The sequence below is a fragment of the Heptranchias perlo genome, chromosome 9 (genome assembly GCF_035084215.1).
Source record: "Heptranchias perlo isolate sHepPer1 chromosome 9, sHepPer1.hap1, whole genome shotgun sequence".
Classification (NCBI taxonomy): Eukaryota; Metazoa; Chordata; class Chondrichthyes; order Hexanchiformes; family Hexanchidae; genus Heptranchias; species Heptranchias perlo.
In genome coordinates, this window is record NC_090333.1 from 2911267 (window position 1) to 2937677 (window position 26411).

Genomic DNA, 26411 nt, shown 5'->3' on the forward strand with positions numbered 1-26411 from the left:
CAGGGGAGAGCGCGAACGCAGTCCCCCACTACCACAAATTTTGCAGTCGAGTATCCCGCATTTGGGGACATCGCAGGTGTCAGCACACCCCGTGTGCAATGGGCTAGCCTCGTCCTGGGAGATCCACCTTCGGGATCACAGATTCTTCCCTGCCAGGTAAGTATGCCTTATGTCGCCACACAGTGCCACTTGACAGCATTTACTGCCTCTTACGGTTGCAACGGCAGGTTTTAAAAATCAGAATGTCCCTTCGCTCGCAACGTGCTGATGCTCTGAGAGATTAATTCTGCTCAAATATTGGACCCTATATCCGATGATATACTCTCGGAGAAAATACTGCAGCAATGCGGTGCCGGCGATGGTTGTTTGCGTGTCGCCCTTCGAGGGAAATGTCCCGCCTCCAGTTGTTGTTGTTGTAATATATACACGCGCGCTGTTGTAGGAATATTGAACTGCAAGTTGTCGCTATAGTAGTAGTTTCGAATCAGCACAAAGCAGGTGCCTCCCTGGAATGTCACACGTGGGTGGCAGGTCCCTCCCTGACCTGGCCTGGAATGTCACGCCTGCGTCCCAGAAAACAGATCTCCTGGTCAAAGCAGTCCCGCCCCGCCCTGCCCTGGGATTAACATGACAATGGACAGGGCCTAGTCAGGAGCAGCTTGACACACAACTCACAATATGCACTTCTGAAACATTAACGTCGTTCAACAGTTTAACCAGCCTTTAACACGTCTTGTGTTTTAGGAACATAGGAACAGGAGGAGGCCATTCAGCCCTCGTGCCTGCTCCGCCATTTGATAAGATCATGGCTGATCTGTGATCTAACTCCATATACCTGCCTTTGGCCCACATCCCTTAATATCTTTGGTTGCCAAAAAGCTGTCTATCTCAGATTTAAATTTAGCAATTGAGCTGGTATCAATTGCCGTTTGGGGAAGTGAGTTCCAAATGTTTTCTAATCTCACTCCTGAAAGGTCTGGCTCTAATTTTTAGACTGTGCCCCCTACTCCTACAATCCCCAACCAGCGGAAATAGTTTCTCTCTATCCACCCTATCTGTTCCCTTTAATATCTTATAAACTTTGATCAGATCACCCCTTAACCTTCGAAACTCCAGAGAATACAACCCCAAATTGTGTAATCTCTCCTCGTAACTTAACCCTTGAAGTCCAGGTATCATTCTAGTAAACCTACGCTGCACTCCCTCCAAGGCCAATGTGTCCTTCCGAAGGTGCGGTGCCCAGAACTGCTCACAGTACTCCAGGTGCGGTCTTACCAGGGTTTTGTATAGCTGCAGCATAACTTCTGCCCCATTGTACTCCAGTCCTCTAGATATAAAGGCCAGCATTCCATTAGCCTTATTGATTATTTTCTGCACCTGTTCATGACACTTCAATGATCTATGTACCTGGACCCCTCAATCCCTTTGGACATCCACTGTTTTTAACTTTTTACCATTTAGAAAGTATCCTGTTCTATCCTTTTTTGATCCAAAGTGGATGACCTCACATTTGTCTACATTGAATTCCATTTGCCACAGTTTTGCCCATTCACCTAATCGATCAATATCGCTTTGTAATTTTATGTTTTCATCTACACTGTTGACAATGCCACCAATCTTTGTGTCATCGGCAAACTTAGATATGAGACTTTCTATGCCTTCATCTAAGTCGTTAATAAACATTGTGAATAATTGAGGCCCCAAGACAGATCCCTGCGGGACTCCACTAATCACACCCTGCCAATGTGAGTACCTTCCCATTATCCATACTCACTGTCGCCTTTCGCTCAGCCAACTTCCTAACCAAGTCCGTACTTTTCCCTCGATTCCATGGGCTTCTATCTTAGCTAACAGTCTCTTCTGTGAGACCTTATCAAATGCCTTCTGGAAGTCCATATAAATAACATCCATTGACATTCCCCTATCCACTACTTTAGTCACCTCTTCAAAAAATTCATTCAGGTTTGTCAAGCACGACCTACCTTTCACAAATCCATGCTGGCTCTCTCTGATTAACTGAAAATTCTTGAGGTAGAAAACTATCCCGGACACACTCAAGAAATTCACTACCTTTCTGACAGTTGCTGGTCTGCTTTTCCCAATCTATGTGAAGGTTGAAGTTCCCCCATTAAGACCACTATGCCTTTGTTACACGCTTGTCTAATTCTGCATTTATACAATCTAGCACTTCAGAGCTGCTGCCAGGGGTCCTATATGCAACTCCCACATAGTCTTAGATCCTTTCCTATTTCTCAATTCAACCCATAAGGTCTCTGTTGGCTGCTTACCTCTCGTTATATCCTCCTTTATCATTGAAGTGATTTCATCTCTAATCACGAAGGATACTCCTCCCCCTCTTCCATTTTACCTATCTCTCCTGTAGACTTTATAACCTGGTATATTTAGTTCCCAATCCTGACCATCCTGCAGCCATGTCTCAGTAATAGCTATCATGTCATACCTTCCAATTTGAATTTGAACCTGTAGTTCATTTAATATATCCCTTATACTCTGTGCATTTGTATATAGATCTCTTAGTTGGGCCACACACCCTAGCCTGACCTTCAGCTTTGGTGCTGGGTTAATCTCCTTACGTCTTCTAGTTTTCACTTTATCTGTAGTTCCTAATGTACACTTTGTTTCTGCTGCTATACGCTTTTCCCTTTCACTTGTTCTTGAACAACTGTTTGTACTATTTGTATTGTAAATTTCCCCTGGGTCTTCCCCTCTCATGCTGCTCTCAACTTTACTCCCTTCTGACTCCCCGCTCAGGTTCCCATCCCCCTGCCATTCTAGTTTAAACCTTCCCCAACAGCATTCGCAAACACCCCCGCGAGGACATTGGTCCCGGACCTGCTCGGGTGTAACCCGTCCCGCTTGTACAGGTCCCACCTTTCCCAGAACTAGGAATCGAAATCCCTCCCTCCTACACCATCCCTGCAGCCACGCATTCATCCGGTCTATTCTCTTGTTCCTATAAATAGTAGCACATGGCACTGGTAGTAATCCTGAGATCACTACCTTTGAAGTCCTGCTTTTTAAATTTATCTCCTAACTCCTTAAATTCACATTGCAGGACCTCATCCCTTTTTTTACCTATGTCATTGGTACCAATATGGATCACGACTACTGGCTGTTCACCCTCCCCCTCCAGAATGTCCTGGAGCTGCTCCGCGACATAGAGTCATAGAAGTTTACAACATGGAAACAGGCCCTTCGGCCCAACATGTCCATGTCGCCCAGTTGATACCACTAAGCTAGTCCCAATTGCCTGCACTTGGCCCATATCCCTCTATACCCATCTTACCCATGTAACTGTCCAAATGCGTTTTAAAAGACAAAATTGTACCCGCCTCTACTACTGCCTCTGGCAGCTCGTTCCAGACACTCACCACCCTTTGAGTGAAAAAATTGCCCCTCTGGACCTTTTTGTATCTCTCCCCTCTCACCTTAAATCTATGTCCCCTCGTTATAGACTCCCCTACCTTTGGGAAAAGATTTTGACTATCTACCTTATCTATGCCCCTCATTATTTTATAGACTTCTATAAGATCACCCCTTAACCTCCTACTCTCCAGGGAAAAAAGTCCCAGTCTATCCAACCTCTCCCTATAAGTCAAACCATCAAGTCTCGGTAGCATCCTAGTAAATCTTTTCTGCACTCTTTCTAGTTTAATAATATCCTTTCTATAATAGGGTGACCAGAACTGTACACAGTATTCCAAGTGTGGCCTTACTAATGTCCTGTACAACTTCAACAAAACATCCCAACTCCTGTATTCAGTGTTCTGACCAATGAAACCAAGCATGCCAAATGCCTTCTTCACCACCCTATCCACCTGTGACTCCACTTTCAAGGAGCTATGAACCTGTACTCCTAGATCTCTTTGTTCTATAACTCTCCCCAACGCCCTACCATTAACGGAGTAGGTCCTGGCCCGATTCGATCTACCTTCCTTGACCCTAGCATCAGGGAGGCAACATACCATCCTGGAGTCACGATTGCGGCCGCAGAAACGCCTATCTGTTCCCCTTACAATTGGATCCCCTATCACTATAGCCCTGCCACTCTTCTTCCTCCCCTCCTGTGCAGCAGAGCCACCCGTGGTGCCACGAAATTGGCTCTTGCTGCTTTCCCCTGATAAGCCATCTCCCCCAACAGTATCCAAAGCTGTATATCTGTTTGAGAGGGAGATGGCCCCAGGGGACTCCTGCTCTACCTGCCTAGTCCTTTTATTCTGCCTGGCGGTCACCCATTTCCTTTCTGCCTGCGTAATCTTTACCTGCGGTGTGACCACCTCACTGATCGTGCTATCCACAATAGTCTCAGCATCATGGATGCTCCACAGTGAATCCACCCGCAGCTCCAGCTCCGAAATGCGGTTAGCCAGTAGCTGCAGCTGGACACACTTCCTGCACACATGGTCGCCAGGGACCCTGGTAGTGTCCATGGCTTCCCATATGGGGCAGGAGGAACATATCACGGGTGCGAGCTGTGCTGCCATAACTTGCCTTAGATTTACACTGCGTTCACCTCTCAGACTCTCCTCCCGCTCTCTGTCTCCTTTTACACTGTGCTCACCTCTCGGACTCTCCTGCCTCACCTGTGACGTTGCACAGTAGTTTTCTCTTGTTGCAGGTCTGCTGCTGCTTTTATTCCCCACTCTCAGTATTCTGCTGCTCAGGTCCGCCGCCGCTCTGCGGAAAAAGTTAGGAAAAGCAAGACAAAGCAGCACCTCCTTCCCCCACTTCACCAAACTCCCACACTCACCAAACTCTCAGCTGTCTCACTCGGTGCTCTGTTGTACTCAGTTTTTATTTCCCATTTCCACCCAGCCAGCCAGCCAAGCCGGCATCTGCAGTATTTTCTTTTCATTGGTCTTGCCTGCTGTGGAACGAATGTTTAAACACAAGCTGCTGATTGTCAGCACCTCACCTCTTTCTCAATTGGCCTGTTGTAATCTCACTCAGACACGTCACATCACGTCACTAGTTTTCTTTAAAGAGGTTTCCTTCCACGGCAGTTAGTTAGTGACTGAGACTGACTGACGGAGGTCCGTTGAGACACAACCCTCTCCCATCTGATTGGTGGACTACTGGCAAATTTACAAATCTCTCAAGCAATCCGAGCGAGAAAGGTAAAAGCGGCAACTTCTTTAAGCCGATCCACTGTTGCAATTAGAAATGGTGGCAAAATTGTGCCCAGAGCGGGAGAGAACGGCAGTGGTTCTAGACTGCTTTAGACACATTCAGCCAGAGTCAAAGGACGGAGGGCAGACAGGACCCAAGATCAATTCACATCGAGCGCGTTATCGCTTCTCGGCCTTTTGGCTAAGATCAAGTGGTCAAGTGGGGGAAGGCAACCATTTGGAGCCTTCCTGCCATTGTATGCCGGGGGGATGCAGTCAGGGAGAAATCCCCTCGGGCAGAGTGTAGAGCTTTGGCTTGTAGAGCTTTGGCTTGATGTAATGTCACTGCAAGAAATCTGGAATGAATCTGTAAGGCAATAAGGCACCCCAGAGTGTCAGAAAAAAAAAAAAAAAAATCTGTTCTTATCAGTTTAATATCTGATACGTCCCCTATCTGGGGACCATATATTAAATTGATTTTTGGAACAGGGAGATGGAATAGGGGCTTGCTCCGTCCACTCCACGCATCGACCCAGTATTGCAGTGTCTCTGGGAACGGTGCACCTCCCTCTGGGGAGATATTCAAAAGGAAAAAACAGCTCTTTCCCAGCGTCTCTCTACGTGTGTATGGATTATTACTCAGAATAAAGCTGATATATTGCACTTACTTTCTCAGCTCATTGCTATTCTTTTCTTCTCCTGGGCTGAGTGCCCCTCGCTCCCTCGCAGCGATATAATTCAAACTGCAAAATACCTTGACGTCGTTGACTTTAAACGAGCAGGGTCTGCGTGTCTTTGTGCGTACAAATGAAAACTGCGAGATTAAAGTGTGCGTGCTCCTGAACTCTCTGTCTGTCTGTCAAGGAGAGGAAAAGGCGGTGGTGGTGAGGGTGGAGCATCGCACTCAGAAAAGGAGACTTTCTTTGATGCTGCCAATTAATCTGCACCAGAAAGTCGCTCCCCCCGACCGGGATTCGAACCCAGGTCTCAACGAGTTTGAAAGGTTGCGTCCTGTAAGAATTCTGGGAATTCCTCCTCTTCCGAGTTTGGAAAACTTTGGCCATTGACCAAAATCCTAAGATGGAAGGATAGGTGAGACGTCACCAGTCTCTGTTTCAATGCAAAACCAACAGCAGGTGGTCAATGATCAGCACTAATTCGAGAGGCAGTCGGTCATTGAGAGAGGCAACTGCTCCAGACATGGCGGAGCCATGCCTCGGTTCTGATGCAAAACCAATCGACAGCGAGGACGTGGGGTGAAAAGGGAGCCTTGTGTGGCAAGTGCTCGACGATCGGAATGAATTCGAAGAACAATGGCCCATCGAGAGAAGCAATTGCAACATGATGAGAGACCATCAAAAGCCATTAAAGACTCTTAACAACTTTGTAAGAACTGTTAAACAGACATGGAGTGCCTCATTTAACAACAAAAACTATTGTAAGAGAGGAGTATATAAGTGGAAGCTCGAAACCCCTCTCTCTCTTGTTTGCTCTCTTGCTTTTGGTCTCTTGTTTTTTGCGCTTGTTTGCTGTCTCTGGTTCTTGCTCTCTTGCTTCTTTGCTCTTATCTCTTTTCCAGCTCTTTCTCTCTCTCTCTTAGTTCCTGCTCGCTCTTTTTTTTTCACCCGAGCTCTCCAGGGAGGAGAGCAGCTTCCAACGAAACCAATGTGAGAGAACCGGTCAGCCAGACCGAAGAGTGTAAAGGAATGGTGAGCCCCAACCATACGTGTGTGTGTGTGTGATAGGTGTCTCCAGGGTCCCCACCAGCCTCTTAGTTTAGCGGGATAAGGTACTGTAGTGGGTGTGTGTAACTCAATGTACTGTGCAGGACCGTTTTTATCGTTATTTTCTTCGTGTTGATGGAATAATAAAAGCAACATTCCAATTAAATTCAAACACCGAGTTTGTGTGTTCTCTGTGCCATTCGGCTATGTGATCCATCACCGGGTGCGTTAGCAAAAGTCTTGTCTTCCTGAACTCCCGGTCCATGAGGTATAAGTGTTCCTTGGCTAGACCGGGGACCAGATATCTGCACCGATCAATAGGGTGAGAACAACCCCAAAGCACCCTACAGTCCTAACCACTAGACCACCAGGGGAGCTGCCTCAACCTCCCTGAGGAACCTGGACATGAGGCTGAGAACACGCACACCGGCCCCACTGGCAGCACCGACCAGCAGGGGGCCGGCCGGCTGGTCCTTCCCTTTCACAGGCTTTTGGCCCTCGATTAAACGGCAAAGGTGTTCAGAAGGAAGGACGGGAGGGTGGGAAATCAGTGGAATGTCACACCTCCGACCCAGAAAACAGGTCTCCTGGTCAAAGCAGTCCTGCCCCGCCCTGCCATTAATGTGACAATGGACAGGGCCCAGCAGCTTCAGACACATCTTTCTTTCAATATGCAAGTTCTTTTTAAAAACCTTTCCTTCCACAGCAGCCTCTGAGTGAGAGAGAGAGACTGACTGACTGACATAACGTACAGACACACACACAAAACAACGCCTCCCATCCGATTGGTGGACTACTGGATCGAAAATCTAACTTTTAGTTTCAATGCAGGGGAGAGCGCGAACGCAGTCCCCCACTACCACAAATTTTGCAGTCGAGTATCCCGCATTTGGGGACATCGCAGGTGTCAGCACACCCCGTGTGCAATGGGCTAGCCTCGTCCTGGGAGATCCACCTTCGGGATCACAGATTCTCCCCTGCCAGGTAAGTATGCCTTATGTCGCCACACAGTGCCACTTGACAGCATTCACTGCCTCTTACGGTTGCAACGGCAGGTTTTAAAAATCAGAATGTCCCTTCGCTCGCAACGTGCTGATGCTCTGAGAGATTAATTCTGCTCAAATATTGGACCCTATATCCGATGATATACTCTCGGAGAAAATACTGCAGCAATGCGGTGCCGGCGATGGTTGTTTGCGTGTCGCCCTTCGAGGGAAATGTCCCGCCTCCAGTTGTTGTTGTTGTAATATATACACGCGCGCTGTTGTAGGAATATTGAACTGCAAGTTGTCGCTATAGTAGTAGTTTCGAATCAGCACAAAGCAGGTGCCTCCCTGGAATGTCACACGTGGGTGGCAGGTCCCTCCCTGACCTGGCCTGGAATGTCACGCCTGCGTCCCAGAAAACAGGTCTCCTGGTCAAAGCAGTCCCGCCCTGCCCTGGGATTAACATGACAATGGACAGGGCCTAGTCAGGAGCAGCTTGACACACAACTCACAATATGCACTTCTGAAACATTAACGTCGTTCAACAGTTTAACCAGCCTTTAACACGTCTTGTGTTTTAGGAACATAGGAACAGGAGGAGGCCATTCAGCCCTCGTGCCTGCTCCGCCATTTGATAAGATCATGGCTGATCTGTGATCTAACTCCATATACCTGCCTTTGGCCCACATCCCTTAATATCTTTGGTTGCCAAAAAGCTGTCTATCTCAGATTTAAATTTAGCAATTGAGCTAGTATCAATTGCCGTTTGGGGAAGTGAGTTCCAAATGTTTTCTAATCTCACTCCTGAAAGGTCTGGCTCTAATTTTTAGACTGTGCCCCCTACTCCTACAATCCCCAACCAGCGGAAATAGTTTCTCTCTATCCACCCTATCTGTTCCCTTTAATATCTTATAAACTTTGATCAGATCACCCCTTAACCTTCGAAACTCCAGAGAATACAACCCCAAATTGTGTAATCTCTCCTCGTAACTTAACCCTTGAAGTCCAGGTATCATTCTAGTAAACCTACGCTGCACTCCCTCCAAGGCCAATGTGTCCTTCCGAAGGTGCGGTGCCCAGAACTGCTCACAGTACTCCAGGTGCGGTCTTACCAGGGTTTTGTATAGCTGCAGCATAACTTCTGCCCCATTGTACTCCAGTCCTCTAGATATAAAGGCCAGCATTCCATTAGCCTTATTGATTATTTTCTGCACCTGTTCATGACACTTCAATGATCTATGTACCTGGACCCCTCAATCCCTTTGGACATCCACTGTTTTTAACTTTTTACCATTTAGAAAGTATCCTGTTCTATCCTTTTTTGATCCAAAGTGGATGACCTCACATTTGTCTACATTGAATTCCATTTGCCACAGTTTTGCCCATTCACCTAATCGATCAATATCGCTTTGTAATTTTATGTTTTCATCTACACTGTTGACAATGCCACCAATCTTTGTGTCATCGGCAAACTTAGATATGAGACTTTCTATGCCTTCATCTAAGTCGTTAATAAACATTGTGAATAATTGAGGCCCCAAGACAGATCCCTGCGGGACTCCACTAATCACACCCTGCCAATGTGAGTACCTTCCCATTATCCATACTCACTGTCGCCTTTCGCTCAGCCAACTTCCTAACCAAGTCCGTACTTTTCCCTCGATTCCATGGGCTTCTATCTTAGCTAACAGTCTCTTCTGTGAGACCTTATCAAATGCCTTCTGGAAGTCCATATAAATAACATCCATTGACATTCCCCTATCCACTACTTTAGTCACCTCTTCAAAAAATTCATTCAGGTTTGTCAAGCACGACCTACCTTTCACAAATCCATGCTGGCTCTCTCTGATTAACTGAAAATTCTTGAGGTAGAAAACTATCCCGGACACACTCAAGAAATTCACTACCTTTCTGACAGTTGCTGGTCTGCTTTTCCCAATCTATGTGAAGGTTGAAGTTCCCCCATTAAGACCACTATGCCTTTGTTACACGCTTGTCTAATTCTGCATTTATACAATCTAGCACTTCAGAGCTGCTGCCAGGGGTCCTATATGCAACTCCCACATAGTCTTAGATCCTTTCCTATTTCTCAATTCAACCCATAAGGTCTCTGTTGGCTGCTTACCTCTCGTTATATCCTCCTTTATCATTGAAGTGATTTCATCTCTAATCACGAAGGATACTCCTCCCCCTCTTCCATTTTACCTATCTCTCCTGTAGACTTTATAACCTGGTATATTTAGTTCCCAATCCTGACCATCCTGCAGCCATGTCTCAGTAATAGCTATCATGTCATACCTTCCAATTTGAATTTGAACCTGTAGTTCATTTAATATATCCCTTATACTCTGTGCATTTGTATATAGATCTCTTAGTTGGGCCACACACCCTAGCCTGACCTTCAGCTTTGGTGCTGGGTTAATCTCCTTACGTCTTCTAGTTTTCACTTTATCTGTAGTTCCTAATGTACACTTTGTTTCTGCTGCTATACGCTTTTCCCTTTCACTTGTTCTTGAACAACTGTTTGTACTATTTGTATTGTAAATTTCCCCTGGGTCTTCCCCTCTCATGCTGCTCTCAACTTTACTCCCTTCTGACTCCCCGCTCAGGTTCCCATCCCCCTGCCATTCTAGTTTAAACCTTCCCCAACAGCATTCGCAAACACCCCCGCGAGGACATTGGTCCCGGACCTGCTCGGGTGTAACCCGTCCCGCTTGTACAGGTCCCACCTTTCCCAGAACTAGGAATCGAAATCCCTCCCTCCTACACCATCCCTGCAGCCACGCATTCATCCGGTCTATTCTCTTGTTCCTATAAATAGTAGCACATGGCACTGGTAGTAATCCTGAGATCACTACCTTTGAAGTCCTGCTTTTTAAATTTATCTCCTAACTCCTTAAATTCACATTGCAGGACCTCATCCCTTTTTTTACCTATGTCATTGGTACCAATATGGATCACGACTACTGGCTGTTCACCCTCCCCCTCCAGAATGTCCTGGAGCTGCTCCGCGACATAGAGTCATAGAAGTTTACAACATGGAAACAGGCCCTTCGGCCCAACATGTCCATGTCGCCCAGTTGATACCACTAAGCTAGTCCCAATTGCCTGCACTTGGCCCATATCCCTCTATACCCATCTTACCCATGTAACTGTCCAAATGCGTTTTAAAAGACAAAATTGTACCCGCCTCTACTACTGCCTCTGGCAGCTCGTTCCAGACACTCACCACCCTTTGAGTGAAAAAATTGCCCCTCTGGACCTTTTTGTATCTCTCCCCTCTCACCTTAAATCTATGTCCCCTCGTTATAGACTCCCCTACCTTTGGGAAAAGATTTTGACTATCTACCTTATCTATGCCCCTCATTATTTTATAGACTTCTATAAGATCACCCCTTAACCTCCTACTCTCCAGGGAAAAAAGTCCCAGTCTATCCAACCTCTCCCTATAAGTCAAACCATCAAGTCTCGGTAGCATCCTAGTAAATCTTTTCTGCACTCTTTCTAGTTTAATAATATCCTTTCTATAATAGGGTGACCAGAACTGTACACAGTATTCCAAGTGTGGCCTTACTAATGTCCTGTACAACTTCAACAAAACATCCCAACTCCTGTATTCAATGTTCTGACCAATGAAACCAAGCATGCCGAATGCCTTCTTCACCACCCTATCCACCTGTGACTCCACTTTCAAGGAGCTATGAACCTGTACTCCTAGATCTCTTTGTTCTATAACTCTCCCCAACGCCCTACCATTAACGGAGTAGGTCCTGGCCCGATTCGATCTACCTTCCTTGACCCTAGCATCAGGGAGGCAACATACCATCCTGGAGTCACGATTGCGGCCGCAGAAACGCCTATCTGTTCCCCTTACAATTGGATCCCCTATCACTATAGCCCTGCCACTCTTCTTCCTCCCCTCCTGTGCAGCAGAGCCACCCGTGGTGCCACGAAATTGGCTCTTGCTGCTTTCCCCTGATAAGCCATCTCCCCCAACAGTATCCAAAGCTGTATATCTGTTTGAGAGGGAGATGGCCCCAGGGGACTCCTGCTCTACCTGCCTAGTCCTTTTATTCTGCCTGGCGGTCACCCATTTCCTTTCTGCCTGCGTAATCTTTACCTGCGGTGTGACCACCTCACTGATCGTGCTATCCACAATAGTCTCAGCATCATGGATGCTCCACAGTGAATCCACCCGCAGCTCCAGCTCCGAAATGCGGTTAGCCAGTAGCTGCAGCTGGACACACTTCCTGCACACATGGTCGCCAGGGACCCTGGTAGTGTCCATGGCTTCCCATATGGGGCAGGAGGAACATATCACGGGTGTGAGCTGTGCTGCCATAACTTGCCTTAGATTTACACTGCGTTCACCTCTCAGACTCTCCTCCCGCTCTCTGTCTCCTTTTACACTGTGCTCACCTCTCGGACTCTCCTGCCTCACCTGTGACGTTGCACAGTAGTTTTCTCTTGTTGCAGGTCTGCTGCTGCTTTTATTCCCCACTCTCAGTATTCTGCTGCTCAGGTCCGCCGCCGCTCTGCGGAAAAAGTTAGGAAAAGCAAGACAAAGCAGCACCTCCTTCCCCCACTTCACCAAACTCCCACACTCACCAAACTCTCAGCTGTCTCACTCGGTGCTCTGTTGTACTCAGTTTTTATTTCCCATTTCCACCCAGCCAGCCAGCCAAGCCGGCATCTGCAGTATTTTCTTTTGATTGGTCTTGCCTGCTGTGGAACGAATGTTTAAACACAAGCTGCTGATTGTCAGCACCTCACCTCTTTCTCAATTGGCCTGTTGTAATCTCACTCAGACACGTCACATCACGTCACTAGTTTTCTTTAAAGAGGTTTCCTTCCACGGCAGTTAGTTAGTGACTGAGACTGACTGACGGAGGTCCGTTGAGACACAACCCTCTCCCATCTGATTGGTGGACTACTGGCAAATTTACAAATCTCTCAAGCAATCCGAGCGAGAAAGGTAAAAGCGGCAACTTCTTTAAGCCGATCCACTGTTGCAATTAGAAATGGTGGCAAAATTGTGCCCAGAGCGGGAGAGAACGGCAGTGGTTCTAGACTGCTTTAGACACATTCAGCCAGAGTCAAAGGAGGGAGGGCAGACAGGACCCAAGATCAATTCACATCGAGCGCGTTATCGCTTCTCGGCCTTTTGGCTAAGATCAAGTGGTCAAGTGGGGGAAGGCAACCATTTGGAGCCTTCCTGCCATTGTATGCCGGGGGGATGCAGTCAGGGAGAAATCCCCTCGGGCAGAGTGTAGAGCTTTGGCTTGTAGAGCTTTGGCTTGATGTAATGTCACTGCAAGGAATCTGGAATGAATCTGTAAGGCAATAAGGCACCCCAGAGTGTCAGAAAAAAAAAAAAAAAAAATCTGTTCTTATCAGTTTAATATCTGATACGTCCCCTATCTGGGGACCATATATTAAATTGATTTTTGGAACAGGGAGATGGAATAGGGGCTTGCTCCGTCCACTCCACGCATCGACCCAGTATTGCAGTGTCTCTGGGAACGGTGCACCTCCCTCTGGGGAGATATTCAAAAGGAAAAAACAGCTCTTTCCCAGTGTCTCTCTACGTGTGTATGGATTATTACTCAGAATAAAGCTGATATATTGCACTTACTTTCTCAGCTCATTGCTATTCTTTTCTTCTCCTGGGCTGAGTGCCCCTCGCTCCCTCGCAGCGATATAATTCAAACTGCAAAATACCTTGACGTCGTTGACTTTAAACGAGCAGGGTCTGCGTGTCTTTGTGCGTACAAATGAAAACTGCGAGATTAAAGTGTGCGTGCTCCTGAACTCTCTGTCTGTCTGTCAAGGAGAGGAAAAGGCGGTGGTGGTGAGGGTGGAGCATCGCGCTCAGGAAAGGAGACTTTCTTTGATGCTGCCAATTAATCTGCACCAGAAAGTCGCTCCCCCCAACCGGGATTCGAACCCAGGTCTCAACGAGTTTGAAAGGTTGCCTCCTATAAGAATTCTGAGAATTCCTCCTCTTCCGAGTTTGGAAAACTTTGGCCATTGACCAAAATCCTAAGATGGAAGGATAGGTGAGACGTCACCAGTCTCTGTTTCAATGCAAAACCTACAGCAGGTGGTCAATGATCAGCACTAATTCGAGAGGCAGTCGGTCATTGAGAGAGGCAACTGCTCCAGACATGGCGGAGCCATGCCTCGGTTCTGATGCAAAACCAATCGACAGCGAGGACGTGGGGTGAAAAGGGAGCCTTGTGTGGCAAGTGCTCGACGATCGGAATGAATTCGAAGAACAATGGCCCATCGAGAGAAGCAATTGCAACATGATGAGAGACCATCAAAAGCCATTAAAGACTCTTAACAACTTTGTAAGAACTGTTAAACAGACATGGAGCGCCTCATTTAACAACGAAAACTATTGTAAGAGAGGAGTATATAAGTGGAAGCTCGAAACCCCTCTCTCTCTTGTTTGCTCTCTTGCTTTTGGTCTCTTGTTTTTTGCGCTTGTTTGCTGTCTCTGGTTCTTGCTCTCTTGCTTCTTTGCTCTTATCTCTTTTCCAGCTCTTTCTCTCTCTCTCTTAGTTCCTGCTCGCTCTTTTTTTTTCACCCGAGCTCTCCAGGGAGGAGAGCAGCTTCCAACGAAACCAATGTGAGAGAACCGGTCAGCCAGACCGAAGAGTGTAAAGGAATGGTGAGCCCCAACCATACGTGTGTGTGTGTGATAGGTGTCTCCAGGGTCCCCACCAGCCTCTTAGTTTAGCGGGATAAGGTACTGTAGTGGGTGTGTGTAACTCAATGTACTGTGCAGGACCGTTTTTATCGTTATTTTCTTCGTGTTGATGGAATAATAAAAGCAACATTCCAATTAAATTCAAACACCGAGTTTGTGTGTTCTCTGTGCCATTCGGCTATGTGATCCATCACCGGGTGCGTTAGCAAAAGTCTTGTCTTCCTGAACTCCCGGTCCATGAGGTATAAGTGTTCCTTGGCTAGACCGGGGACCAGATATCTGCACCGATCAATAGGGTGAGAACAACCCCAAAGCACCCTACAGTCCTAACCACTAGACCACCAGGGGAGCTGCCTCAACCTCCCTGAGGAACCTGGACATGAGGCTGAGAACACGCACACCGGCCCCACTGGCAGCACCGACCAGCAGGGGGCCGGCCGGCTGGTCCTTCCCTTTCACAGGCTTTTGGCCCTCGATTAAACGGCAAAGGTGTTCAGAAGGAAGGACGGGAGGGTGGGAAATCAGTGGAATGTCACACCTCCGACCCGGAAAACAGGTCTCCTGGTCAAAGCAGTCCTGCCCCGCCCTGCCATTAATGTGACAATGGACAGGGCCCAGCAGCTTCAGACACATCTTTCTTTCAATATGCAAGTTCTTTTTAAAAACCTTTCCTTCCACAGCAGCCTCTGAGTGAGAGAGAGAGACTGACTGACTGACATAACGTACACACACACACACAAAACAACGCCTCCCATCCGATTGGTGGACTACTGGATCGAAAATCTAACTTTTAGTTTCAATGCAGGGGAGAGCGCGAACGCAGTCCCCCACTACCACAAATTTTGCAGTCGAGTATCCCGCATTTGGGGACATCGCAGGTGTCAGCACACCCCGTGTGCAATGGGCTAGCCTCGTCCTGGGAGATCCACCTTCAGGATCACAGATTCTCCCCTGCCAGGTAAGTATGCCTTATGTCGCCACAGAGTGCCACTTGACAGCATTCACTGCCTCTTACGGTTGCAACGGCAGGTTTTAAAAATCAGAATGTCCCTTCGCTCGCAACGTGCTGATGCTCTGAGAGATTAATTCTGCTCAAATATTGGACCATATATCCGATGATATACTCTCGGAGAAAATACTGCAGCGATGCGGTGCCGGCGATGGTTGTTTGCGTGTCGCCCTTCGAGGGAAATGTCCCGCCTCCAGTTGTTGTTGTTGTAATATATACACGCGCGCTGTTGTAGGAATATTGAACTGCAAGTTGTCGCTATAGTAGTAGTTTCGAATCAGCACAAAGCAGGTGCCTCCCTGGAATGTCACACGTGGGTGGCAGGTCCCTCCCTGACCTGGCCTGGAATGTCACGCCTGCGTCCAAGAAAACAGATCTCCTGGTCAAAGCAGTCCCGCCCCGCCCTGCCCTGGGATTAACATGACAATGGACAGGGCCTAGTCAGGAGCAGCTTGACACACAACTCACAATATGCACTTCTGAAACATTAACGTCGTTCAACAGTTTAACCAGCCTTTAACACGTCTTGTGTTTTAGGAACATAGGAACAGGAGGAGGCCATTCAGCCCTCGTGCCTGCTCCGCCATTTGATAAGATCATGGCTGATCTGTGATCTAACTCCATATACCTGCCTTTGCCGAGCGGAGGGAGCGTCCGATAAAAGGCGGGATTTCAGAGCGCTGAGAACAGCTGAGAGGAGCCGAGCGGAGGGAGCTTCCGATAAAAGGCGGGATTTCAGAGCGCTGAGAACAGCTGAGAGGAGCCGAGCCGAGCGGAGGGAGCGTCCGATTAAAGGCGGGATTTCAGAGCGCTGAGAACAGCTGAGAGGAGCCGAGCGGAGGGAGCGTCCGATAAAAGGCGGGATTTCAGAGCGCTGAGAACAGCTGAGAGGAGCCGAGCCGAGCGGAGGGAGCTTCCGATAAAAGGCGGGATTTCAGAGCGCTGAGAACAGCTGAGAGGAGCCGAGCCGAGCGGAGGGAGCGTCCGATAAAAGGCGGGATTTCAGAGCGCTGAGAACAGCTGAGAGGAGCCGAGCCGAGCGGAGGGAGCGTCCGATAAAAGGCGGGATTTCAGAGCGCTGAGAACAGCTGAGAGGAGCCGAGCGGAGGGAGCGTCCGATAAAAGGCGGGATTTCAGAGCGCTGAGAACAGCTGAGAGGAGCCGAGCGGAGGGAGCGTCCGATAAAAGGCGGGATTTCAGAGCGCTGAGAACAGCTGAGAGGAGCCGAGCCGAGCGGAGGGAGCGTCCGATTAAAGGCGGGATTTCAGAGCGCTGAGAACAGCTGAGAGGAGCCGAGCGGAGGGAGCGTCCGATAAAAGGCGGGATTTCAGAGCGCTGAGAACAGCTGAGAGGAGCCGAGCCGAGCGGAGGGAGCTTCCGATAAAAGGCGGGATTTCAGAGCGCTGAGAACAGCTGAGAGGAGCCAAGCTGAGCGGAGGGAGCTTCCGATAAAAGGCGGGATTTCAGAGCGCTGAGAACAGCCGAGCCGAGCGGAGCCGAGCCGAGCTGCGACCGAGTTCGAAGTGACGTCAGGAATCAGATCGGGACGCGACACAGGGGAGGCACCTGATTGGTGAGTAGGTTCAGGTGAGTATTTCTACTTATCTACTGTAACTGAAGTAAAAGGAAAGGGAAGGTCTGCAGGTCTTATCGGAAGTAGCGTTTATTTTTTAGTGAATCAAGGTCCCTAGTGTAGTTAACATTCTCTAAATTGAGAACAATTTAAAGGAGTAAACTCCTTAAAGGGAGTGGTAAGTAGTTTTTCTTTCCTTTTTTTTTCTCTTGACATTGTAGTTGTTCTTAAGCTAATTTAAGGGTTAAGTCATGGCAGGAGATCCCAGCGCCGTGTCATGTTCCTCTTGTGGGATGTGGGAATTCAGGGCTCCTTCCTGTATCCCTGATTCCTTCACCTGCGGGATGTGTGTCCAGCTGCAGCTATTGTTTGACCGCTTGACGGCTCTGGAGCTGCGGATGGATTCACTTTGGAGCATCCGCGATGCTGAGAAAGTCGTGGATAGCACGTTCAGTGAGTTGGTCACACCGCAGATAAAAATTACTGAGGGAGATAGTGAATGGGTGACCAACAGACAGAGGAAGAGTAGGAAGGCAGTGCAGGGGTCCCCTGCGGTCATCTCCCTCCAAAACAGGTATACCGTTTTGGATACTGTTGGGGGAGATGGCTTACCAGGGGAAGGTGGCAGTGGCCAGGTTCATGGCACCGTGGCTGGCTCTGCTGCACAGGAGGGCAGGAAAAAGAGTGGCAGAGCTATTGTGATAGGGGACTCGATTGTAAGGGGAATAGACAGGCGTTTCTGCGGACGCAACCGAGACTCCAGGATGGTATGTTGCCTCCCTGGTGCAAGGGTCAAGGATGTCTCGGAGCGGCTGCAGGACATTCTGGAGGGGGAGGGTGAACAGCCAGTTGTCGTGGTGCATATAGGCACCAACGATATAGGTAAAAAACAGGATGAGGTCCTACAAGCTGAATTTAGTGAGTTAGGAGTTAAACTAAAGAGTAGGACCTCAAAGGTAGTAATCTCAGGATTGCTACCAGTGCCACGGGTTAGTCAGAGTAGGAATGACAGGATAGCTAAGATGAATACGTGGCTTGAGAGATGGTGCAAGCTGGAGGGATTCAAATTCCTGGGCCATTGGAACCGGTTCTGGGGGAGGTGGGACCAGTACAAATTGGACGGTCTGCATCTGGGCAGGACTGGAACCAATGTCCGAGGGGGAGTGTTTGCCAGTGCTGTTGGGGAGGGTTTAAACTAATGTGGCAGGGGGATGGGAACCGATGCAGGAAGTCAGTGGGAAATAAAGTGGTGACAGAAACAAAAAGTAGTAAGGGAGAGTGTACAGAACATGACCGGACAGATGGTCTGAGAAAGCAGGGCAAAGACCAAGGGAAGTCTAGATTAAACTGCATTTATTTCAATGCAAGAAGTCTGATGGGCAAGGCAGATGAACTCAGGGCATGGATGGGTACATGGGACTCGGATGTTATAGCTATTACTGAAACATGGCTAAGGGAGGGGCAGGACTGGCAGCTCAATGTTCCAGGGTACAGATGCTATAGGAAAGATAGAGCAGGAGGTAAGAGAGGAGGGGGAGTTGCGTTCTTGATTAGGGAGAACATCACGGCAGTAGTGAGAGGGGATATATCCGAGGGTTCGCCCACTGAGTCCATATGGGTAGAACTGAAAAATAAGAAGGGAGAGATCACTTTGATAGGATTGTACTACAGACCCCCAAATAGTCAACGGGAAATTGAGGAGCAAATATGTAAGGAGATTACAGACAGCTGCAAGAAAAATAGGGTGGTAATAGTAGGGGACTTTAACTTTCCCAACATTGACTGGGACAGCCATAGCATTAGGGGCTTGGATGGAGAGAAATTTGTTGAGTGTATTCAGGAGGAATTTCTCATTCAGTATGTGGATGGCACGACTAGAGAGGGGGCAAAACTTGACCTCCTCTTGGGAAATAAGGAAGGGCAGGTGACAGAAGTGTTAGTGAGGGATCACTTTGGGACCAGTGATCATAATTCCATTAGTTTTAAGATAGCTATGGAGAAGGATAGGTCTGGCCCAAAAGTTAAAATTCTAAATTGGGGAAAGGCCAATTTTGATGGTATTAGACAGGAACTTTCAGAAGTTGATTGGGAGAGTCTGTTGGCAGGCAAAGGGACGTCTGGTAAGTGGGAGGCTTTCAAAAGTGTGTTAACCAGGGTTCAGGGTAAGCACATTCCTTATAAAGTGAAGGGCAAGGCTGGTAGAAGTAGGGAACCTTGGATGACTCGGGAGATTGAGGCACTCGTCAAAAAGAAGAAGGAGGCACATGACATGCATAGGCAGCTAGGATCAAGTTGATCCCTTGAAGAGTATAGAGATTGCCGGAGTAGAGTTAAGAGAGAAATCAGGAGGGCAAAAAGGGGACATGAGATTGCTTTGGCAGATAAGGCAAAGGAGAATCCAAAGAGCTTCGACAAATACATAAAGGGCAAAAGGGTAACTAGGGAGAGAGTAGGGCCTCTTAAGGATCAACAAGGTCATCTATGTGCGGAACCACAAGAGATGGGTGAGATCCTGAACGAATGTTTCACATCGGTATTTACGGTTGAGAAAGGCATGGATGTTAGGGAACTTGGGGAAATAAATAGTGATGTCTTGAGGAGTGTACATATTACAGAGAGGGAGGTGCTGGAAGTCTTAACGCGCATCAAGGTAGATAAATCTCCGGGACCTGATGAAATGTATCCCAGGACGTTAAGGGAGGTTAGGGAGGAAATTGCGGGTCCCCTAGCAGAGATATTTGAATCATCCACCGCTACAGGTGAGGTGCCTGAAGATTGGAGGGTAGCAAATGTTGTGCCTTTGTTTAAGAAGGGCGGCAGGGAAAAGCCTGGGAACTACAGACCAGTGAGCCTGACATCTGTAGTGGGTAAGTTGTTAGAGGGTATTCTGAGGGACAGGATCTACAGGCATTTGGAGAGGCAGGGACTAATTAGGAACAGTCAGCATGGTTTTGTGAGAGGAAAATCATGTCTCACGAATTTGATTGAGTTTTTTGAAGGGGTAACCAAGAAGATAGATGAGGGCTGTGCAGTAGACGTGGTCTACATGGACTTCAGCAAAGCATTTGACAAGGTACCGCATGGTAGGTTGTTACATAAGGTTAAATCTCATGGGATCCAAGGTGAGGTAGCCAATTGGATACAAAATTGGCTTGACGACAGAAGACAGAGGGTGGTTGTCGAGGGTTGTTTTTCAAACTGGATGCCTGTGTCCAGCGGTGTGCCTCAGGAATCGGTGCTGGGTCCGCTGTTATTTGTTATTTATATTAATGATTTGGATGAGAATTTAGGAGGCATGGTTAGTAAGTTTGCAGATGACACCAAGATTGGTGGCATTGTGGACAGTGAAGAAGGTTATCTAGGATTGCAACGGGATCTTGATAAATTGGGCCAGTGGGCCGATGAATGGCAGATGGAGTTTAATTTAGATAAATGTGAGGTGATGCATTTTGGTAGATCGAATCGGGCCAGGACCTACTCCGTTAATGGTAGGGCGTTGGGGAGAGTTATAGAACAAAGAGATCTAGGAGTACAGATTCATAGCTCCTTGAAAGTGGAGTCACAGGTGGATAGGGTGGTGAAGAAGGCATTCAGCATGCTTGGTTTCATTGGTCAGAACATTGAATGCAGGAGTTGGGATGTCTTGTTGAAGTTGTACAGGGCATTGGTGAGGCCACACTTGGAGTACTGTGTACAGTTCTGGTCACCCTATTATAGAAAGGATATTATTAAACTAGAAAGAGTGCAGAAAAGATTTACTAGGATGCTACCGGGACTTGATGGTTTGACTTACAGGGAGAGGTTAGACAGACTGGGACTTTTTTCCCTGGAGAGTAGGAGGTTAAGGGGTGATCTTATAGAAGTCTATAAAATAATGAGGGGCATAGATAAGGTCGATAGTCAAAATCTTTTCCCAAAGGTAGGGGAGTCTATAACGAGGGGGCACAGATTTAAGGTGAGAGGGGAGAGATACAAAAGGATCCAGAGGGGCAATTTTTTCACTCAAAGGGTGGTGAGTGTCTGGAACGAGCTGCCAGAGGCAGTAGTAGAGGCGGGTACAATTTTGTCTTTTAAAAAGCATTTGGACAGTTACATGGGGAAGATGGGTATCGAGGGATATGGGCCAAGTGCAGGCAATTGGGACTAGCTTAGTGGTATCAACTGGGCGACATGGACATGTTGGGCCGAAGGGCCTGTTTCCATGTTGTAACTTCTATGATTCTATGATTCTATGATTCTATCTTTGGTTGCCAAAAAGCTGTCTATCTCAGATTTAAATTTAGCAATTGAGCTAGTATCAATTGCCGTTTGGGGAAGTGAGTTCCAAATGTTTTCTAATCTCACTCCTGAAAGGTCTGGCTCTAATTTTTAAGACTGTGCCCCCTACTCCTACAATCCCCAACCAGCGGAAATAGTTTCTCTCTATCCACCCTATCTGTTCCCCTTAATATCTTATAAACTTCGATCAGATCACCCCTTAACCTTCGAAACTCTAGAGAATACAACCCCAATTTGTGTAATCTCTCCTCGTAACTTAACCCTTGAAGTCCGGGTATCATTCTAGTAAACCTACGCTGCACTCCCTCCAAGGCCAATATGTCCTTCCGAAGGTGCGGTGCCCAGAACTGCTCACAGTACTCCAGGTGCGGTCTAACCAGGGTTTTGGAAGCCTGCTGCCCTTACCCGGTCTGGCCTATATGTGACTCCAGACCCACAGCAATGTGGTTGATTCTTAATTGCCCTCTGAAATGGCCTAGCAAGCCACTCAGTTGTAAAATCTCGCTACGAAAAGTCATAATAAGAATAAAACCGGACGGACCACCCGGCATCGGACCACTAGGCACCGGACACGACAACGGCAAAACACCAAGCCCAGTCGACCCTGCAAGGTCCTCCTTACTAACATCTGGGGACTTGTGCCAAAATTGGGAGAGCTGTCCCACAGACTAGTCAAGCAACAGCCTGACATAGCCATACTCACAGAATCATATCTTTCAGCCAACGTCCTAGACTCTTCCATCACCATCCCTGGGTATGTCCTGTCCCACCGGCAGGACAGACCCACCAGAGGTGGCGGTACAGTGATATACAGTCAGGAGGGAGTGGCCCTGGGAGTCCTCAACATTGACTCTGGACCCCATGAAATCTCATGGCATCAGGTCAAACATGGGCAAGGAAACCTCCTGCTGATTACCACCTACCGTTCTCCCTCAGCTGATGAATCAGTCCTCCTCCATGTTGAGCACCACTTGGAGGAAGCACTGAGGGTAGCAAGGGCACAAAATGTACTCTGGGTGGGGGACTTCAATGTCCATCACCAAGAGTGGCTCGGTAGCACCACTACTGACCGAGCTGGCCGAGTCCTGAAGGACATAGCTGCCAGACTGGGCCTGCGGCAGGTGGTGAGCGAACCAACACGAGGGAAAAACTTACTTGACCTCGTCCTCACCAATCTACCTGTCGCAAATGCATCTGTCCATGACAGTATTGGTAGGAGTGACCACCGCACAGTCCTCGTGGAGATGAAGTCCCGTCTTCGCAATGAGGACACCATCCAACGTGTTGTGTGGCACTACCACCGTGCTAAATGGGATAGATTCAGAACAGATCTAGCAGCTCAAAACTGGGCATCCATGAGGCGCTGTGGGCCATCAGCAGCAGCAGAATTGTATTCCAGCACAATCTGTAACCTCATGGCCCGGCATATTCCTCACTCTACAATTACCAACAAGCCAGGGGATCAACCCTGGTTCAATGAGGAGTGTAGAAGAGCATGCCAGGAGCAGCACCAGGCGTACCTAAAAATGAGGTGCCAACCTGGTGAAGCTACAACTCAGGACTACATGCATGCTAAACAGCGGAAGCAACATGCTATAGACAGAGCTAAGCGATTCCACAACCAACGGATCAGATCAAAGCTCTGCAGTCCTGCCACATCCAATCGTGAATGGTGGTGGACAATTAAACAACTAACGGGAGGAGGAGGCTCTGCAAACATCCCCATTCTCAATGATGGCGGAGTCCAGCACGTGAGTGCAAAAGACAAGGCTGAAGCGTTTGCAACCATCTTCAGCCAGAAGTTGTAACTTCTATGATTCTGTTGTAACTTCTATGATTCTATTTTGGACAGTTACATGGGTAAGATGGGTATAGAGGGATATGGGCCAAGTGCAGGCAATTGGGACTAGCTTAGTGGTATAAACTGGGCGACATGGACATGTTGGGCCGAAGGGCCTGTTTCCATGTTGTAACTTCTATGATTCTTCTATGATTCTAAGTGCCGAGTGGATGATCCATCTCAGCCTCCTCCCGATATCCCCACCATCACGAAACCCAGTCATCGGCCAATTCGATTCACTCCACGTGATGTCAAGAAACGGCTGAGTGCACTGGATACAGCAAAGGCTATGGGCCCCGACAACATCCCAGCTGTCGTGCTGAAGACTTGTGCTCCAGAACTAGCTGCGCCTCTAGCCAAGCTGTTCCAGTACAGCTGCAACACTGGCATCTACCCGACAATGTGGAAAATTGCCCAGGTATGTCCTGTCCACAAAAAGCAGGACAAATCCAATCCGGCCAATTACCGCCCCATCAGTCTACTCTCAATCATCAGCAAAGTGATGGAAGGTGTCGTCGACAGTGCTATCAAGCGGCACTTACTCACCAATAACCTGCTCACCGATGCTCAGTTTGGGTTCCGCCAGGACCACTCGGCTCCAGACCTCATTACAGCCTTGGTCCAAACATGGACAAAAGAGCTGAATTCCAGAGGTGAGGTGAGTGTGACTGCCCTTGACATCAAGGCAGCATTTGACCGAGTGTGGCACCAAGGAGCCCGAGTAAAATTGAAGTCAATGGGAATCAGGGGGAAAACTCTCCAGTGGCTGGAGTCATACCTAGCACAAAGGAAGATGGTAGTGGTTGTTGGAGGCCAATCATCTCAGCCCCAGGGCATTGCTGCAGGAGTTCCTCAGGGCAGTGTCCTAGGCCCAACCATCTTCAGCTGCTTCATCAATGACCTTCCCTCCATCATAAGGTCAGAAATGGGGATGTTCGCTGATGACTGCACAGTGTTCAGTTCCATTCGCAACCCCTCAAATAATGAAGCAGTCCGAGCCTGCATGCAGCAAGACCTGGACAACATCCAGGCTTGGGCTCATAAGTGGCAAGTAACATCGCGCTCAGGAAAGGAGACTTTCTTTGATGGTGCCAATTAATCTGCACCAGAAAGTCGCTCCCCCCGACGGGGATTCGAACCCAGGTCTCAACGAGTTTGAAAGGTTGCCTCCTATTAGAATTCTGAGAATTCCTCCTCTTCCGAGTTTGTAAAACTTTGGCCATTGACCAAAATCCTAAGATGGAAGGATAGGTGAGACGTCACCAGTCTCTGTTTCAATGCAAAACCTACAGCAGGTGGTCAACGATCAGCACTAATTCGAGAGGCAGTCGGTCATTGAGAGAGGCAACTGCTCCAGACATGGCGGAGCCATGCCTCGGTTCTGATGCAAAACCAAATCGACAGCGAGGACGTGGGGTGAAAAGGGAGCCTTGTGTGGCAAGTGCTCGACGATCGGAATGAATTCGAAGAACAATGGCCCATCGAGAGAAGCAATTGCAACATGATGAGAGACCATCAAAAACCATTAAAGACTCTTAACGACTTTGTAAGAACTGTTAAACAGACATGGAAGGGCCTCATTTAACAACGAAAACTATTGTAAGAGAAGGGTCTTTTAGTGGAAGTTCGAAACCTCTCTCTCTCTTGTTTGCTCTCTTGCTTTTGGTCTCTTGTTTTTTGCGCTTGTTTGCTGTCTCTGGTTCTTGCTCTCTTGCTTCTTAGCTCTTATCCCTTTTCCAGCTCTTTCTCTCTCTCTCTCTCTCTTAGTTCCTGCTCGCTCTTTTTTTTCACCTGAGCTCTCCAGGGAGGAGAGCAGCTTCCAACGAAACCAATGTGAGAGAACCGGTCAGCCAGACCGAAGAGTGCAAAGGAATGGTGAGCCCCAACCATACGTGTGTGTGTGTGTGTGATAGGTGTCTCCAGGGTCCCCACCAGCCTCTCTCTCACTCAGAGGCTGCTGTGGAGGGAAAGCTTTTTAAAAAGAACTTTCATATTGTTCAGCGGGATAAGGTACTGTAGTGGGTGTGTGTAACTCAATGTACTGTGTAGGACCGTTTTTATCGTTATTTTCTTCGTGTAGATGGAATAATAAAACCAACATTCCAATTAAATTCAAACACCGAGTTTGTGTGTTCTCTGTGCTATTCGGCTACGTGATCCATCACCGGGTGCGTTAGCAAAAGTCCTGTCTTCCTGAACCCCCGGTCCGTGAGGTATAAGTGTTCCTTGGCTAGACCGGGGACCAGATATCTGCACCGATCAATAGGGTGAGAACAACCCCAAAGCACCCTACAGTCCTAACCACTAGACCTGCCTCGACCTCCCTGAGGAACCTGTACATGAGGCTGAGAACATGCACGCCGGCCCCAATGGCAGCACCGACCAGCAGGGAAACGGCCGGCCGGTCCTTCCCTTTCACAGGCTTTTGGCCCTCGATAAAACGGCAAAGGTGTTCAGAAGGACGGGAGGGAGGGAAATCAGCACAAAGCAGGTCCACTGGAATGTCACACCTCCGACCCAGAAAACAGGTCTCCTGGTCAAAGCAGTCCTGCCCCGCCCTGCCATTAATGTGACAATGGACAGGGCCCAGCAGCTTGAGACATATCTTTCTTTCAATATGAAAGTTCTTTTTAAAAAGCTTTCCCTCCACAGCAGCCTCTGAGTGAGAGAGAGACTCACTGACTGACACAACGTACACACACACACACACACACACACAACACACACACACAACACCTCCCATCCGATTGGTGGACGACTGGATCGAAAATCAAACTTTTAGTTTCAATGCAGGGGAGAGCGCGAACGCAGTCCCCCACTACCACAAATTTTGCAGTTAAGTATCCCGCATTTGGGGACATCGCAGGCGTCAGCGCACCCCGCGTGCAATGGGCTAGCCTCATCCTGGGAGATCCACCTTCAGGATCACAGATTCTCCCCTGCCAGGTAAGTATGCCTTATGTCTCCACACAGTGCCACTTGACAGCATTCACTGCCTCTTCACTCACAATGTGCTAATGCTCAGAGATTAATTTTGCTCCTGTATTGTAACATGTATCCGATAACATACTCAGAGAAAATACTGCAGCGATGCAGTGGTCTTTCCCCATGGCCCTGTCAATTTTTTTCCAAGTCAAGTATTTATCCAATTCCCTTT

The 26411-nt window shown here is 48.1% G+C and overlaps 4 non-coding genes and 2 pseudogenes across 4 annotated transcripts; 2 read left to right on the top strand and 4 right to left on the bottom strand.

Annotated features, from left to right (window-relative positions):
- Positions 1-164, bottom strand: LOC137325939 (U1 spliceosomal RNA). Its single transcript, XR_010964056.1, has one exon. It is a non-coding gene; the product is annotated as a U1 spliceosomal RNA (small nuclear RNA).
- A 5330-nt stretch (positions 165-5494) lies between these two features.
- LOC137325849 (U2 spliceosomal RNA) lies at positions 5495-5698 on the top strand (annotated as a pseudogene).
- Positions 5699-7681: 1983 nt separating this feature from the next.
- On the bottom strand, positions 7682-7845 carry LOC137325687 (U1 spliceosomal RNA). The gene has a single exon (XR_010963931.1). It is a non-coding gene; the product is annotated as a U1 spliceosomal RNA (small nuclear RNA).
- Positions 7846-13170: 5325 nt separating this feature from the next.
- Positions 13171-13375, top strand: LOC137325856 (U2 spliceosomal RNA; annotated as a pseudogene).
- Positions 13376-15356: 1981 nt separating this feature from the next.
- On the bottom strand, positions 15357-15520 carry LOC137326000 (U1 spliceosomal RNA). The gene has a single exon (XR_010964062.1). It is a non-coding gene; the product is annotated as a U1 spliceosomal RNA (small nuclear RNA).
- Positions 15521-26044: 10524 nt separating this feature from the next.
- LOC137326041 (U1 spliceosomal RNA) lies at positions 26045-26208 on the bottom strand. Its single transcript, XR_010964067.1, has one exon. It is a non-coding gene; the product is annotated as a U1 spliceosomal RNA (small nuclear RNA).
- Positions 26209-26411: the final 203 nt, after the last annotated feature.